Below are 12,500 nucleotides of genomic sequence, written 5' to 3'. Positions count from 1 at the left end.
AACTCTGAGTCTACGCCAGCGACAGGAGTCAAGTCTGGAGAAGGCGTCAGGGCCAGCCAGGACCCTGGCGAAGCTTGCAAAGCTGACCCTAAGCTTACAGAAGGAACACCAGAGCGTAAGGTCCCTGATGTGTCAAATTACGGCACGAATTCCTTGTCGTCTCGATTTTAAGGACGAAGTTCGTATTAGACACAAATTCACATTTACGAAGATATATATATATATATATTTATATATATATATATATATATATATATATATATATATATATATATATATATATATATAATACTTTTCTCGCCGTTTCCCGCGTTAGCGAAGTAGCGCCGCAGCCGCTCACATCCATTGTCTGGCTGTCATGTGTGTAGCAATGCAACGAAACCACAGCTCCCTATCCACGACCAGACCCCAAGACCTTTCCATGGTTTACCCCAAACGGTTCACATGCTCTGGTTCAGTCCACTGACACCACGCCGACCTCATATATATATATATATATATATATATATATATATATATATATATATATATATATATATATATATATATATTGCTGTTACTATCATTGGCAACATAAGTTTGACAGCTGCAATCCTCGCCCCCCCTACCACCCTCCAGACCTGGCAACACTGTATCACTATACCATCCTGGACTCAGAGATCATGCAACACTGTTTTGGTGTTCCCACCGCCTCACTGACTTTGCAACACTGTCCTCCCCGTTGCTTCAGCTACCCTGCCTGATGATTCAACACTCCTGGTAACACAGGAAGAACAATTGTTTTGCCTATCGCGTTAGTGTTTCTAGTTCGAAGCATCAACTCTTCTCACCTTTGCTTTGGCGAGTGAGCAAAACTGTGTTGGGTTCATCCACGTCATTGGACACAAGGTGTTACCGGACTCCGCCTATTTGTGGTCACGTCGCGAGTGGGACAAGCATCGGAGCACTATGTCGTCGGAAGAATTCCTCATTCCACAAGGCGTCCATACTTTCCCAGCTACTGTCAGTCGTGCAGCCTCGATGTAAGAGAGATCTCCAACAGGGGGGGAGGGGGGGTCCTGGGGTTATGTACTATGACAATAAAATCAACACTAAAGGCATAAATTGTGTCCCCCCCCCCCCTCCTTCCTCATGCACACCTGGCAATCAACCTTCAGGTGTGTTTCCCCTCACACACCTGACTACACTTCCCCACTGGCACAGTGTTACACTTCCACACAAATGCACACGTGACATATTCCTCTCTTTTCTCACACATCTGGAGGAAATGTGTTGTTCTCTCCAGATGAACACCTCGCAACACTTGTATTTCTCTTTTCCAATATAATTTTCTGTCTAGAACACAGTGACAACATTGTGTTTCCCCGGCAAAACAGTTTTTCTCTTTAACAAACATAGGGATCACAGTCTTCAACCCAAAACCACAGCTTGGATCTTTGTGTTTCCCTTGTTCTACATGCCTAACAACACTGTTTTCCATTCTAAACAAACCAGTCAACACTGTTTTCCATTCTATACACATCTCGCAACACCGTTTCCCCCTCTCTTAACACATCACTGCTTTCCTCTATATACACACATAGCAACACTCTTTCCCTGTTAACAAAGCTTCCTTCTCTATACTAAGCAACACTGTTTCCTTCTCTATACAGGCCTGTTAACACTGCTTCCTTCTCGATACACACATAGTAACACTGTTTCCCTCTCTATACATACAGCTAACAACATTACTTCCCTCTCTGTGCTCCCTCTCTATACATACATGTACAGCAACACTGCCTCTGTCTCTACATACACCTAGTAACAATCCTAGCATTTAACCTAACAAAGCAACACTGACAAAGAAACACGATTCTCCAAATATTCTAAGGCAATAATAATAATAATAATGATAATAATAATAATAATAATAATAATAATAATGATAATAATAATAATAATATTAATAATAATAATCATATTAATAATAATGATAATAGTAATAATAAAAATATCAATAATGATAATACTAATGATAATGATAACAATAATTACTGTAATAATAATAACAAAAGTAACTAATAATAATAATAATCATCATCATCTTAATAATAATAATAATAATAATAATAATAATAATAATAATAATAATAATAACTAATGATGTAATAATAATAATGATAATAATGATAATAAAATAATAATAACAATGATAATAATAACAATAATAATAATAATGATAATAATGATAATAATAATAATAATAATAATAATAATAATAATAATAATAATGATAATAAATATCAATAAATCCCTTATGCAGTACACAAACTTTATCACTATGTTGAGGAGGTACACTCAGTTACCCCCTCCCCCCCCCCCTCTCTCTCTCTCTCTCTCTCTCTCTCTCTCTCTCTCTCTCTCTCTCTCTATCAAGTAGTCATTGGAAAAGATCAAAAATATCAGATCACTGTAGGGATGTCACTGAATGATTGTTACATCGATAGTGACGTAGTATTTCCGACTTTATATATATCGAGGCTTGGATATCTATCTATCTATCTATTCTCTCTCTCTCTCTCTCTCTCTCTCTCTCTATATATATATATATATATATATATATATATATATATATATATATATATATATATATATATATATATATATATATATATATATATATCCTGCTCTTCTGGGTCTTATACAATCTACACAAAATATATGAAAGATGTACGTAAAAGCTGTCTCTTAAAATGACGAATCTATAAGTACCGGCAATACTGCAACTGCAAAAACAAAAACATAATTTTTTTTGTCCACTTAAGAAGATCTGAACGCAACTAAAAATCATATACTCCTTTATAACACCTGTTATGACTGAGTTTTATTTTTCCTACTATAGAGACAAGTAAAGTTATCCAACAAAAACTAATGTTCTTTTTATTCGTCCAACTGAAACTAATATAAAGTTCATTTAGTTTAACCAATAGAAACTAATAAAATCAATTATATTTATCCCATTAAAACTAGTAGGTTTAATCATATACACCAAATGAAAAATTAGCAAAGTTATCTTATTTACCTATTCGTATTATATATAAGGAAATAGACACAGCATTGGAGGTGAAGCCTCGCTACATCAATTATTGTACAAAAATATGTTGTCATAGTAGAATAAGGTGCTTAAAGGGTCGTACGTATACCATATATTTTTCTATCTCGTGTTTTATGTATGGTTTTTTTACCTAGCTACAAGTACAATTTTTTGTGTAATTATTTGCTCACGTTTACTGTATAACTTTTAGTAATTGAATCAAAGAGTAGACCCCTTTTTTTTTGTGTAATGAATAAAATGTTTGAATAAATTTTTTTCATTCAAGACGACTCTGATGTTACATTTCCGACAATACCGAGAAATTAAATTTACTTTGAGGGTTTTTTCATACATGTTTAAAAACCTCTGGGAAATATCCCGATGTCTGGGCCATTTTTTTTTTTCTAAATGACCTTCCAATGAACGCCCAGGGGAAGAGATGAATCTCCTCTACCCAAAGGGCTGTTTAGAAAGTTTAAAACTGCTGATATCATAAAAAGGAAAAGCCCTTCCCGTAATATTATATAATGTGTTCGACGATATGTCTTTAGCAATAAGCCAGCCATGTTCTATACGAGCATACCGGTTTTATACCATCAATAACAACCTTTTATTTGCAAGTACTGAATTTAAAGGTAACCCCCCAAAATTTTTATAAAAAAAATTCCCATCTTAAAAAAAAAATCACTTAAATTGTCTTAATTTTATATATATATATATATATATATATATATATATATATATATATATATATATATATATATATATATATATATATATATTTCTTTTTCTAATCGATAAAAAATTAGTTGCAATCGCAGAGTTTCTATATTCTCTAAGGTTATCAACGAACACATATTATACACCAGACTTGTCTTTTTCTGTTGACCATTTGAACCAAACGAGACCAATTCGAAGAAGCAGAGTGAACCTCCTTGTTTCTTCCAGTACGTTCTGGCGAGGACGGGGAGGCCAACGGTCGCCACGCCTCCCTCCCTCTCCCACCGTCCTGACAATCGCAGGGGGAAGATGTACGGGGGGGGAAAAAATAATTTTCCCCTCCCTCCCCTCCCCTTAACATGTGTCCTCCTGCATCGTTGCCAGATCCGGGCCTCGCCCCTCCGACATCACATGAGGTGGATGGTGTTACACTCTCTCTCTCTCTCTCTCTCTCTCTCTCTCTCTCTCTCTCTCTCTCTCTCTCTCTCTCTCTCTCTCTCTCTCATTCAGGGTTTCCATCCACCTGTCTAATCTACATTCTTATCTATCTATCCATCCAGCTGTTGGCTAGCCCCTCATCTCTCTCTCTCTCTCTCTCTCTCTCTCTCTCTCTCTCTCTCTCTCTCTCTCTCTCTCTCTCTCTCTCTCTCTCTCTCTCCCCCTCTCTCCCTCTCTCTCTCTCTCTCTCTCTCTCTCTCTCTCTCTCTCCCAACCTATCTACCTCTTTATCTATCCATCTATCTATCTACCTATCACTACCTCCCTAAGTAATTATCTATCTAGCCTACATATCTTATCAATCTATCTATCTATCTATCTATGGGCGACTTGAACTCGCCACAAACTCACAAAGTCTCCTCAAACTGACCACCAAAACATAGATGGAGCAGTGACGCCGCGTCTGTGTTGGGTTTACCTCGTCGTGCTCACCGCAGCGAAAATCTGGAGCGACGAGGAAAAGAATCTTATGAGTTGTTTGGTGACGAATGTCAATGTATGAGGTGGTGAAACACTGTGGGAACCAGCAGCCTTATACGCTTGTGTGAAGCAGAGAGAAAACCCAGCGAACCTGGGCCCAGGAAGTGACATCTGACATCCACTGAAGTGCTGGCTCGCTGTGCAGCCGCCACGAACCTTCCCGAGAGAGAGAGAGAGAGAGAGAGAGAGAGAGAGAGAGAGAGAGAGAGAGAGAGAGAGAGAGAGAGAGAGAGAGAGAGAGAGAGAGAGAGAGAGAGAGAGAGTTAATTCATGGCACCTTAGGGCTGTAGTAACAGCTATAATATATATATATATATAAGAAACTGCAATGATGAGAAAGAAAGAATGATGAAGCTTACGAGGATGAGGAGATGAGAAACACGGTAATGAGGGGGGGGAAAAATGAAAGAACGAGGCGAGGCAGATAAAAGGACGGGGATGGTAAGTCACGGAGAATGAGGGAAGATGAGTAGTTATGAGGGAAACCCAAGAAAATGGTTGGGGGAAGTGAACGTCAGTGAGGGAAGGGGGAGAGGTGGTCATGGGAGAGGAAAATGATAGTGAGGGAAGGTGAGGGATGGTTAAAGGAGGTGTGAGTGATGGTGATGGAAGATGACAGGCACCTAGCAAAGCTATGAGGGTTATCAAAGGGCAATTTAGGTGTACGTTAGAGAACATTTGGAGAAGTGAGGATTGAAGATAGGCAATGAGGAAACATGAGAACCACAGATGAGAAGAATATGAGGTTAGGCATTAGAATCTACTTGAATATGAAGAGGATAAAGCCGAATATGAGGTGGAGTGAAGGCTGTGAGAAGGAAATAGCGATAATGAGGACGTTTGAGGGAATATCAGGACACATGAGTGGAAAACCAAGGATATACGGGATAGTGAAAGAATGAGGGGTAACTTCCCAATGAGGTATGAGGTGGACAGCTGATGATACGACAAATAATGAGATGTATGGAGACCGGAGGTGTGTGAGACAGTGAGAATGAGGGAGACAGTGAGAGATATGAAGGTAGTGAGAGATAATTATGAGGGGTAGTGTGGGATATGAGGTGACAATGAGGACCTCACGTGACGCTGCGCATTCCAATTACAATCTGTAATCGCCAGCCTCACTGAAGCAGAACATGTTCCCTCCATCGTAGCAGCTCTACCAGCTTCCCCAATCCCAATCCTCTCCTGCTAATCAAGCATTAATACAAAAGGGGAGAAGGGTCATGATTAGAAGGGACGATTGGTCACGGAGTTTTCTTTTTCTTCTTTTCCTTTTTTTAGACTGTACTGACTCCCAATCTTACCGAAACGAACAATGATTATTGTATGCCTCATCTACAGTGTTCGAAGCCAGTGTTAACTCAGTAAAATGTAAAGATATTGCGATGATAATGATGATGATGGTGACTACAGCACAAAAAACTTATGATGATGATGATGATGATGAATGATGATGACGAAGATGAATAATGATGCCAAATGATATCAGTGTATTCTGACGGATGATACATTATACTTAACCTCATTTCAAACAAACATGACAGCTGGTCCTAAATAATTTACTGTACAGAATAACAGTCCCAGAAAATCTAGTCATCTGATCCAATGCTGAATTCCTACCCCTGTGAACATGTGATAGGAAAAAATATATATCTATCTACATTGAAAATATTAGGTTTGTGATATTTGGGCGTAAAAGATTACCAGTAGAATCAATAAACACACACCACACACACACACACACACACGAGAATGGTGGACGAATGGAAGAGAATGACCGAGGATTTGGTCAACGCAGAGAGCATACGTTAATTTAAGTTGTATGATGGGAGAAAATTTTCAAGAGATGGGTCCCCGCGAGTGTAAGACTCCCTCCCTATACAGCAGGAACAGGTAATAACAATTGGGTAATCACACACACACACACACACACACACACACACACACACACACACACACACGGACACACACACAGTGACATGGTTACAAAAAAAAAATAACAAACCCCACACCACAAAGGCCAAAGTTCGTCCCCAGCCTCGTCTCCCACTTCGTGGGCCGCTGCCAAAGCAAGAAACAATGCCACAAGAGCTAAATTACTGGGGGAGGGAGAGATGGAAGACGGTCGTAATAGCCCCTTTGGTTCCGACGTCGTAATGCAATGTTATTATTACAAGACGTTACGTTGTGAGTTATTCCAATGTGAATGTATTTTTTCCTTCTTCTTCATCTTCTTTTTTTTTTTATTGTGATTTCATGATAATAAAATGTTGCGTAGCATTCTTTACTGTTGCAGAGGTAGATGTCTCGTTACCATATAATGTATCTGACGCCACACACTTCGAATCCCCTCCCTCACACACACACACACACACACACACACAAACATATATATATATATATATATATATATATATATATATATATATATATATATATATATATATATATATATACACACACACACACACACACATAGAATAAGAGCAGTGAATGAATGGAATAAACTGGGTTGAGATTGTGAATGTGGACAGCAGACAAAAGTTCAAGAAGTTGTATGATGGTAGAAAGTACAAGAGGTGGGGACCCCACGAATGGTAACCTCTCTCCCTGCAATGTGTAAATGGGGTAATTGCAGTGCTTCTGGTTGTTCTGTGATGGCAAGTTGTTGATACGTGTTGAGCTACATGCAAGTTGTTAAGGCTGTGCTGTGCAATCAATTGGCTGGGTTGAGCTGGGCTACTAATCTGGTTGGGCTGTGTTGTGCAACCAAGTTGTTGAGGTTATACTGAACTACCAAGTGGTTGGGTTGTGCTTGAGCCACCAAGTTGTGGGGCTGTGGTAGCTACACTGCCAAGTGAGGTAGGTCGCAGCTATTGTAGGTATGGAGTTCACTTTACTGTAGAAAGAGGTATATGATACCACACTACTCCCCGTTAATAGTCTGACCGCTACATTGGCACTGTTTCAGCTCACACAACCCGTTGCCCTCTCCCCCCAACCTCATACCACAATGATCCAATTCATTCTCCCCATTGAATTTTCATGCCGCCCCCCCTCCTCACTCCTCACTCCCCATTCCTGAAAGTTCAGGGTAGGATACTCCTATTATACCTTTTTTCATTCCATCCTTCCTTATCATTCTCCTTTCTCTTCTTCCACCCCCACCACCCTCACTTCTGATACACTGATATCCTTTTTTTTTTGTGAATCTTTCTTCACTCATCCTCTCCATATGCCTGAACCATCTCGGCACAGTCGGATCATCCCTTCCAATTAGACGGCACCTCTCTCTCTCTCTCTCTCTCTCTCTCTCTCTCTCTCTCTCTCTCTCTCTCTCTCTCTTCTCTCTCTCTCTTTCTGCCATTTCTTGGACGGCTAACCCACCTCACAGCACATGTACTAAGGCACATTACTTCGTAACACACCCACCCACTTCCTCTCCTTCGCGTTCAACACACCCAAAGATTCACATCGCTACAGCAGTGTCTCGATTTTCCAAAGGCAAACAGACCGTACCCATCTTTTAGTCTCTCACGGAAACTGCCCTCGCCTTCCGACACGGTGTTCAATGCTCTTAGAGAGAGAGAGAGAGAGAGAGAGAGAGAGAGAGAGAGAGAGAGAGAGAGAGAGAGAGAGAGAGGAAGAAAAAAACAGGCTTTAAAGGCATTATAAAATGGAATACAGCATTTCAATCCCCGTAGCGTGTAATTAATTAGCAAGATGGACTTGGCCATCCCGGCACACCTCTCCACGCGCCGCACCCACATCCCCCCTATGCAACGTAGAGACACCCCCACCCTCCCCCCACACCCCCCAAAAAAAAGCGAGTGAGCCAGCCAGAAGAAGTTCGAGCATCACGGAAATTAAAACATAAATTACGTAGGTTCGGATGGGTATTGGACGGGAACTGAAGGGGGAATGAGTCTTGGGAGGTAAATGTCAAGAGGGTTAGTTTGTTAAGAAGCTACACATCTCATTTACGAGAGGAGACACACCCACACACACACACACACACACACACACACACACACACACACACTCTTGAGTTCAGAACTCTCTCTCTCTTTCTCTCCCCCGCTCCGTAGAAATGAGTAATTGCACACTCTCGGGTTTCGAACTCTCTCCTCTCATCACAGATATACATAATAACACACACTACAGCTTAGAACTCCTTTCCCGTACCGCAGACATACGTAAATACACATAACGGAACGCAGAACTCTTTTCCATGCGGCAGAAATAGGTAATTGCACAAACTAGAGTTTAGAACTCGCTCCCCATACCGTACAAACAGGTGGTAACAAATGGGTAATTATACACGAACACCAGTAAAGGGCAGCTGAGGTGATTGTGGTAGTTTGTTGGTGGTGAACCAGTCGTACCACAGGTAACATATAGTGCTGGTTAAGGTTATGGTGTTGGGGACCAGTGATGTTATCAGTCACACACACACACACACACACACACACACACACACACCTGGTGTGTGTGTGTGTGTGTGTGTGTGTGTAAATGTACACACAGGGGTAAAGACATGGCACATAAAAGCAAAGACACGAGGACAACACGAGTGTAAAAGAAAACAACTTTCTCCTCGTTACACACAAAAATCATAAATCATGAATACGAATCAGGCAGACCATTGTAGAAGTATAAAGAAATACTAAAGAAGGTGTAGAGGAAGGTGGCACGAATGATACTTCCAGAACAGAGCTGAGTTACAGCGAGACGTTGTTTTTGTCGACCACAGACATGCCCATCGAGAGAGAGAGAGAGAGAGAGAGAGAGAGAGAGAGAGAGAGAGAGAGAGAGAGAGAGAGAGAGAGAGAGAGAGAGAGAGGGGTGACTTGATCACAACCTTCGAGATCCCAAACCAGTTCGAAGATGTCCAACAGCGAACAATGCTTCGAAAAGGTGGAAAACAGAGCAACTAGACGCATGAAAAATCAAAACTAAAAAAAAAAAAAAAGAAACTGGCTGGATCAGATGTAAAGCAGTACTTTTATAGCACTAGCGTAGCGAACGAATGGAATAAACTGACTGGAGAAAATGCAAACGTTGACAGTAGACAAAAGTTCAACAAAAAAAACTATGACAGTAGGGAAGGTTCAAGAGCTGGGGCCCAACTATCATTAAGAGCTCCCTCCTCGTACCGTGCAAATAGATGTTTACGTAAACACGAATAGTGTATTAGAAGAGTAGGAAAGCATTCAAAGCATATGGCTATGTTCAGCGAAGCTGTTCACATCCTACACTTGGCCTATAGTTGAACACACTTCTCAAGTTTGGCTACGGAAGCACAAAGGACTATTAGAGAAGGTCCAGAGGAGGGCAACGGAGATTGTACCAAATTAAGAAAGTTGACTAGGCCTTGAATGTGTCCACCATATATATATATATATATATATATATATATATATATATATATATGGGGGATGATGAAGTGCATAGATAAATGCCAGCGCTTTTATTCACCCCCATCTGTCTTTTTGCTTGGTAGCAGATGGCAGACAAAAGTCACTGACCAGGGAGAGTGGCGGACAGTCACTGACCAGGGAGAGTGGCGGACAGTCACTGACCAGGGAGAGTGGCAGACAGTCACTGACCAGTGAAAGTGATAGACAGTCACTGACCAGGGAGAGTGGCAGACAGTCACTGACGAAGGAGAGTGGCATACAGTCACTGACCAAGGAGAGTGGCAGACAGTCACTGACCAGGGAGAGTGGCAGACAGTCACTGACCAGGGAGGGTGGCGGACAGTCACTGACGAAGGAGAGTGGCATACAGTCACTGACCAAGGAGAGTGGCAGACAGTCACTGACCAGGGAGAGTGATAGACAGTCACTGACCAAGGAGAGTGGCAGACAGTCACTGACCAAGGAGAGTGGCAGACAGTCACTGACCAAGGAGAGTGGCAGACAGTCACTGACCAGGGAAGTATATAACCGCTACCACCAAGCTGAGTATCTCTAGGGTCAGCAACGTCTGCGCAGTGTGCCAATATTTCAGTGGCTGTCAAGTGTCACTCCTTCAGACCAGGTAACTATCTTTTCTTTCTCTCTGCCTCACCGTTACGTGGGCTGCTGGCTTTCAGTCCGTCAACACACGATCTTTCCATCTCACAGGATAACACTTAGCAACACGTATCTGGCCCGGACTCGTTCAATGCAGCTCCTGCGGTGAGCATCACGCGCGCTTTAGCTTTGCCCCTCAAGCAAAATGTCGTCATAAGCAATGGTAAGTACATACTCTCTCTCTCTCTCTCTCTCTCTCTCTCTCTCTCTCTCTCTCTCTCTCTCTCTCTCTCTCTCTCTCACCACTTCTTTAAGAGGCCCGACGACTAGATCTTATATATTCTCTCTCTCTCTCTCTCTCTCTCTCTCTCTCTCTCTCTCTCTCTCTCTCTCAAGTAAGGTCTCCTTCGTTACGAGTCAGGAAGACCATAATACGCAAAACCTCCTCTCCCGTATACATTTGAGGGTCCAGTAGGTAATTAATTCTTTGTTTCCCCTCCTCCCTCCCCAACCCCACCTCACCCACCACAACCTTTACACACTGCAACTCTCTCTCTCTCTCTCTCTCTCTCTCTCTCTCTCTCTCTCTCTCTCTCTCTCTCTCTCTCTCTCTCTCTCTCTCTAACTAGCAACTTCACCCCCTCCCCTCCCCCCCCCCCCTCCCTCTACCATCGTTAGAGCGGTGATCAATATGAGAGGCGAAATGTGGCATGTTTATGAGCTAAGAAAAATTCTTTCTCGGTCGCCATGACAACTGGGGTACTGAAGTATCCGATCACTCCCGCTTTCCCTATCGGACACACACACACACACACACACACACACACACACACACACACATGTGGCAAGATGTCTAGTCTCGTTCTGGCTCGCTATTGCTCACAACTACAACCCATGTTGAATAAACAGCTTAGATTTAACTCAGCGTCTCACTCATTTCCACTGGCTGTGTACTCGCTTCTTTCTCTCCTCTATTAATCCCCTTCTCCATCTCTCATATTTCCGTCACATCATCCACGTTTCCTCTCTCCTCCACTTCCTCCTTTCTCTCTCTCTCTCTCTCTCCGTTTACTCCCTCTCTATGTCTCCAACCAGGCCTCCTCCTCCTCCTCCTCGTGTTAGGGGCTGTTCGAACCAACGAGACGACAACGGCAGAAGGACATTAAAGAGGCTTATTCAACATGAAGGTTTAGCTTCCTGGGGGGAAAAAAGGGGGAGATGGGGAAGGGAGAAAGTAATGCAGGGATGGGAATGGTTGGGAACGTACCGTGGTGGATGGGACATGGTGGTCCCACGTGCCCTCATCATTCCATTCCCAGTAAAATCAACGACACGTCCAATCATACCATCACTATCACTCTATACAGTCTATCCTATCTATGTATCTATCCTGAGTATTTTCTATATCAATGCATGTAGTAATCTCGTATCCTACAGCAGGCAAATACTTTCTTTTGTCTATCTTATGAGCTATTATATAAGTTAGTTGTATGCCATGTATATAGATTTCTTGTATGTCAAAACAACTATAAGGAGTCCATGTTTATTGTCACTTAGAGGCCTATAGGTTTCTCCTATAACAGCTATAATATATATATAAATATACATATATATATATATATATATATATATATATATATATATATATATATATATATATATATATATATTATACAAGTTCCAACATCTTATGATGACTACTACATATG

The 12,500-nt window shown here is 41.5% G+C and overlaps 1 long non-coding RNA gene across 10 annotated transcripts in view; it reads right to left on the bottom strand.

The window, feature by feature from the left end:
* The window catches only part of LOC139760087 (uncharacterized), a 267,067-nt gene that overhangs the window by 21,105 nt on the left and 233,462 nt on the right, over nucleotides 1-12,500 (bottom strand). Inside the window, exon 1 of one of the 10 annotated variants that reach the window (XR_011715240.1) lies at nucleotides 831-986. The exons of the other annotated variants lie outside the window; for them this stretch is intronic. This is a non-coding gene — a long non-coding RNA (uncharacterized lncRNA). Of the gene's footprint in view, nucleotides 1-830; nucleotides 987-12,500 lie in introns of those variants that run through there. 10 annotated transcript variants of the gene reach the window in all.

Source organism: Panulirus ornatus, chromosome 35 (assembly GCF_036320965.1).
Source record: "Panulirus ornatus isolate Po-2019 chromosome 35, ASM3632096v1, whole genome shotgun sequence".
In the NCBI taxonomy this organism is placed as follows: Eukaryota; Metazoa; Arthropoda; class Malacostraca; order Decapoda; family Palinuridae; genus Panulirus; species Panulirus ornatus.
The sequence above is the reverse complement of the archived record's forward strand: the minus strand, read 5'-3'. Positions and strand labels throughout refer to the sequence as shown.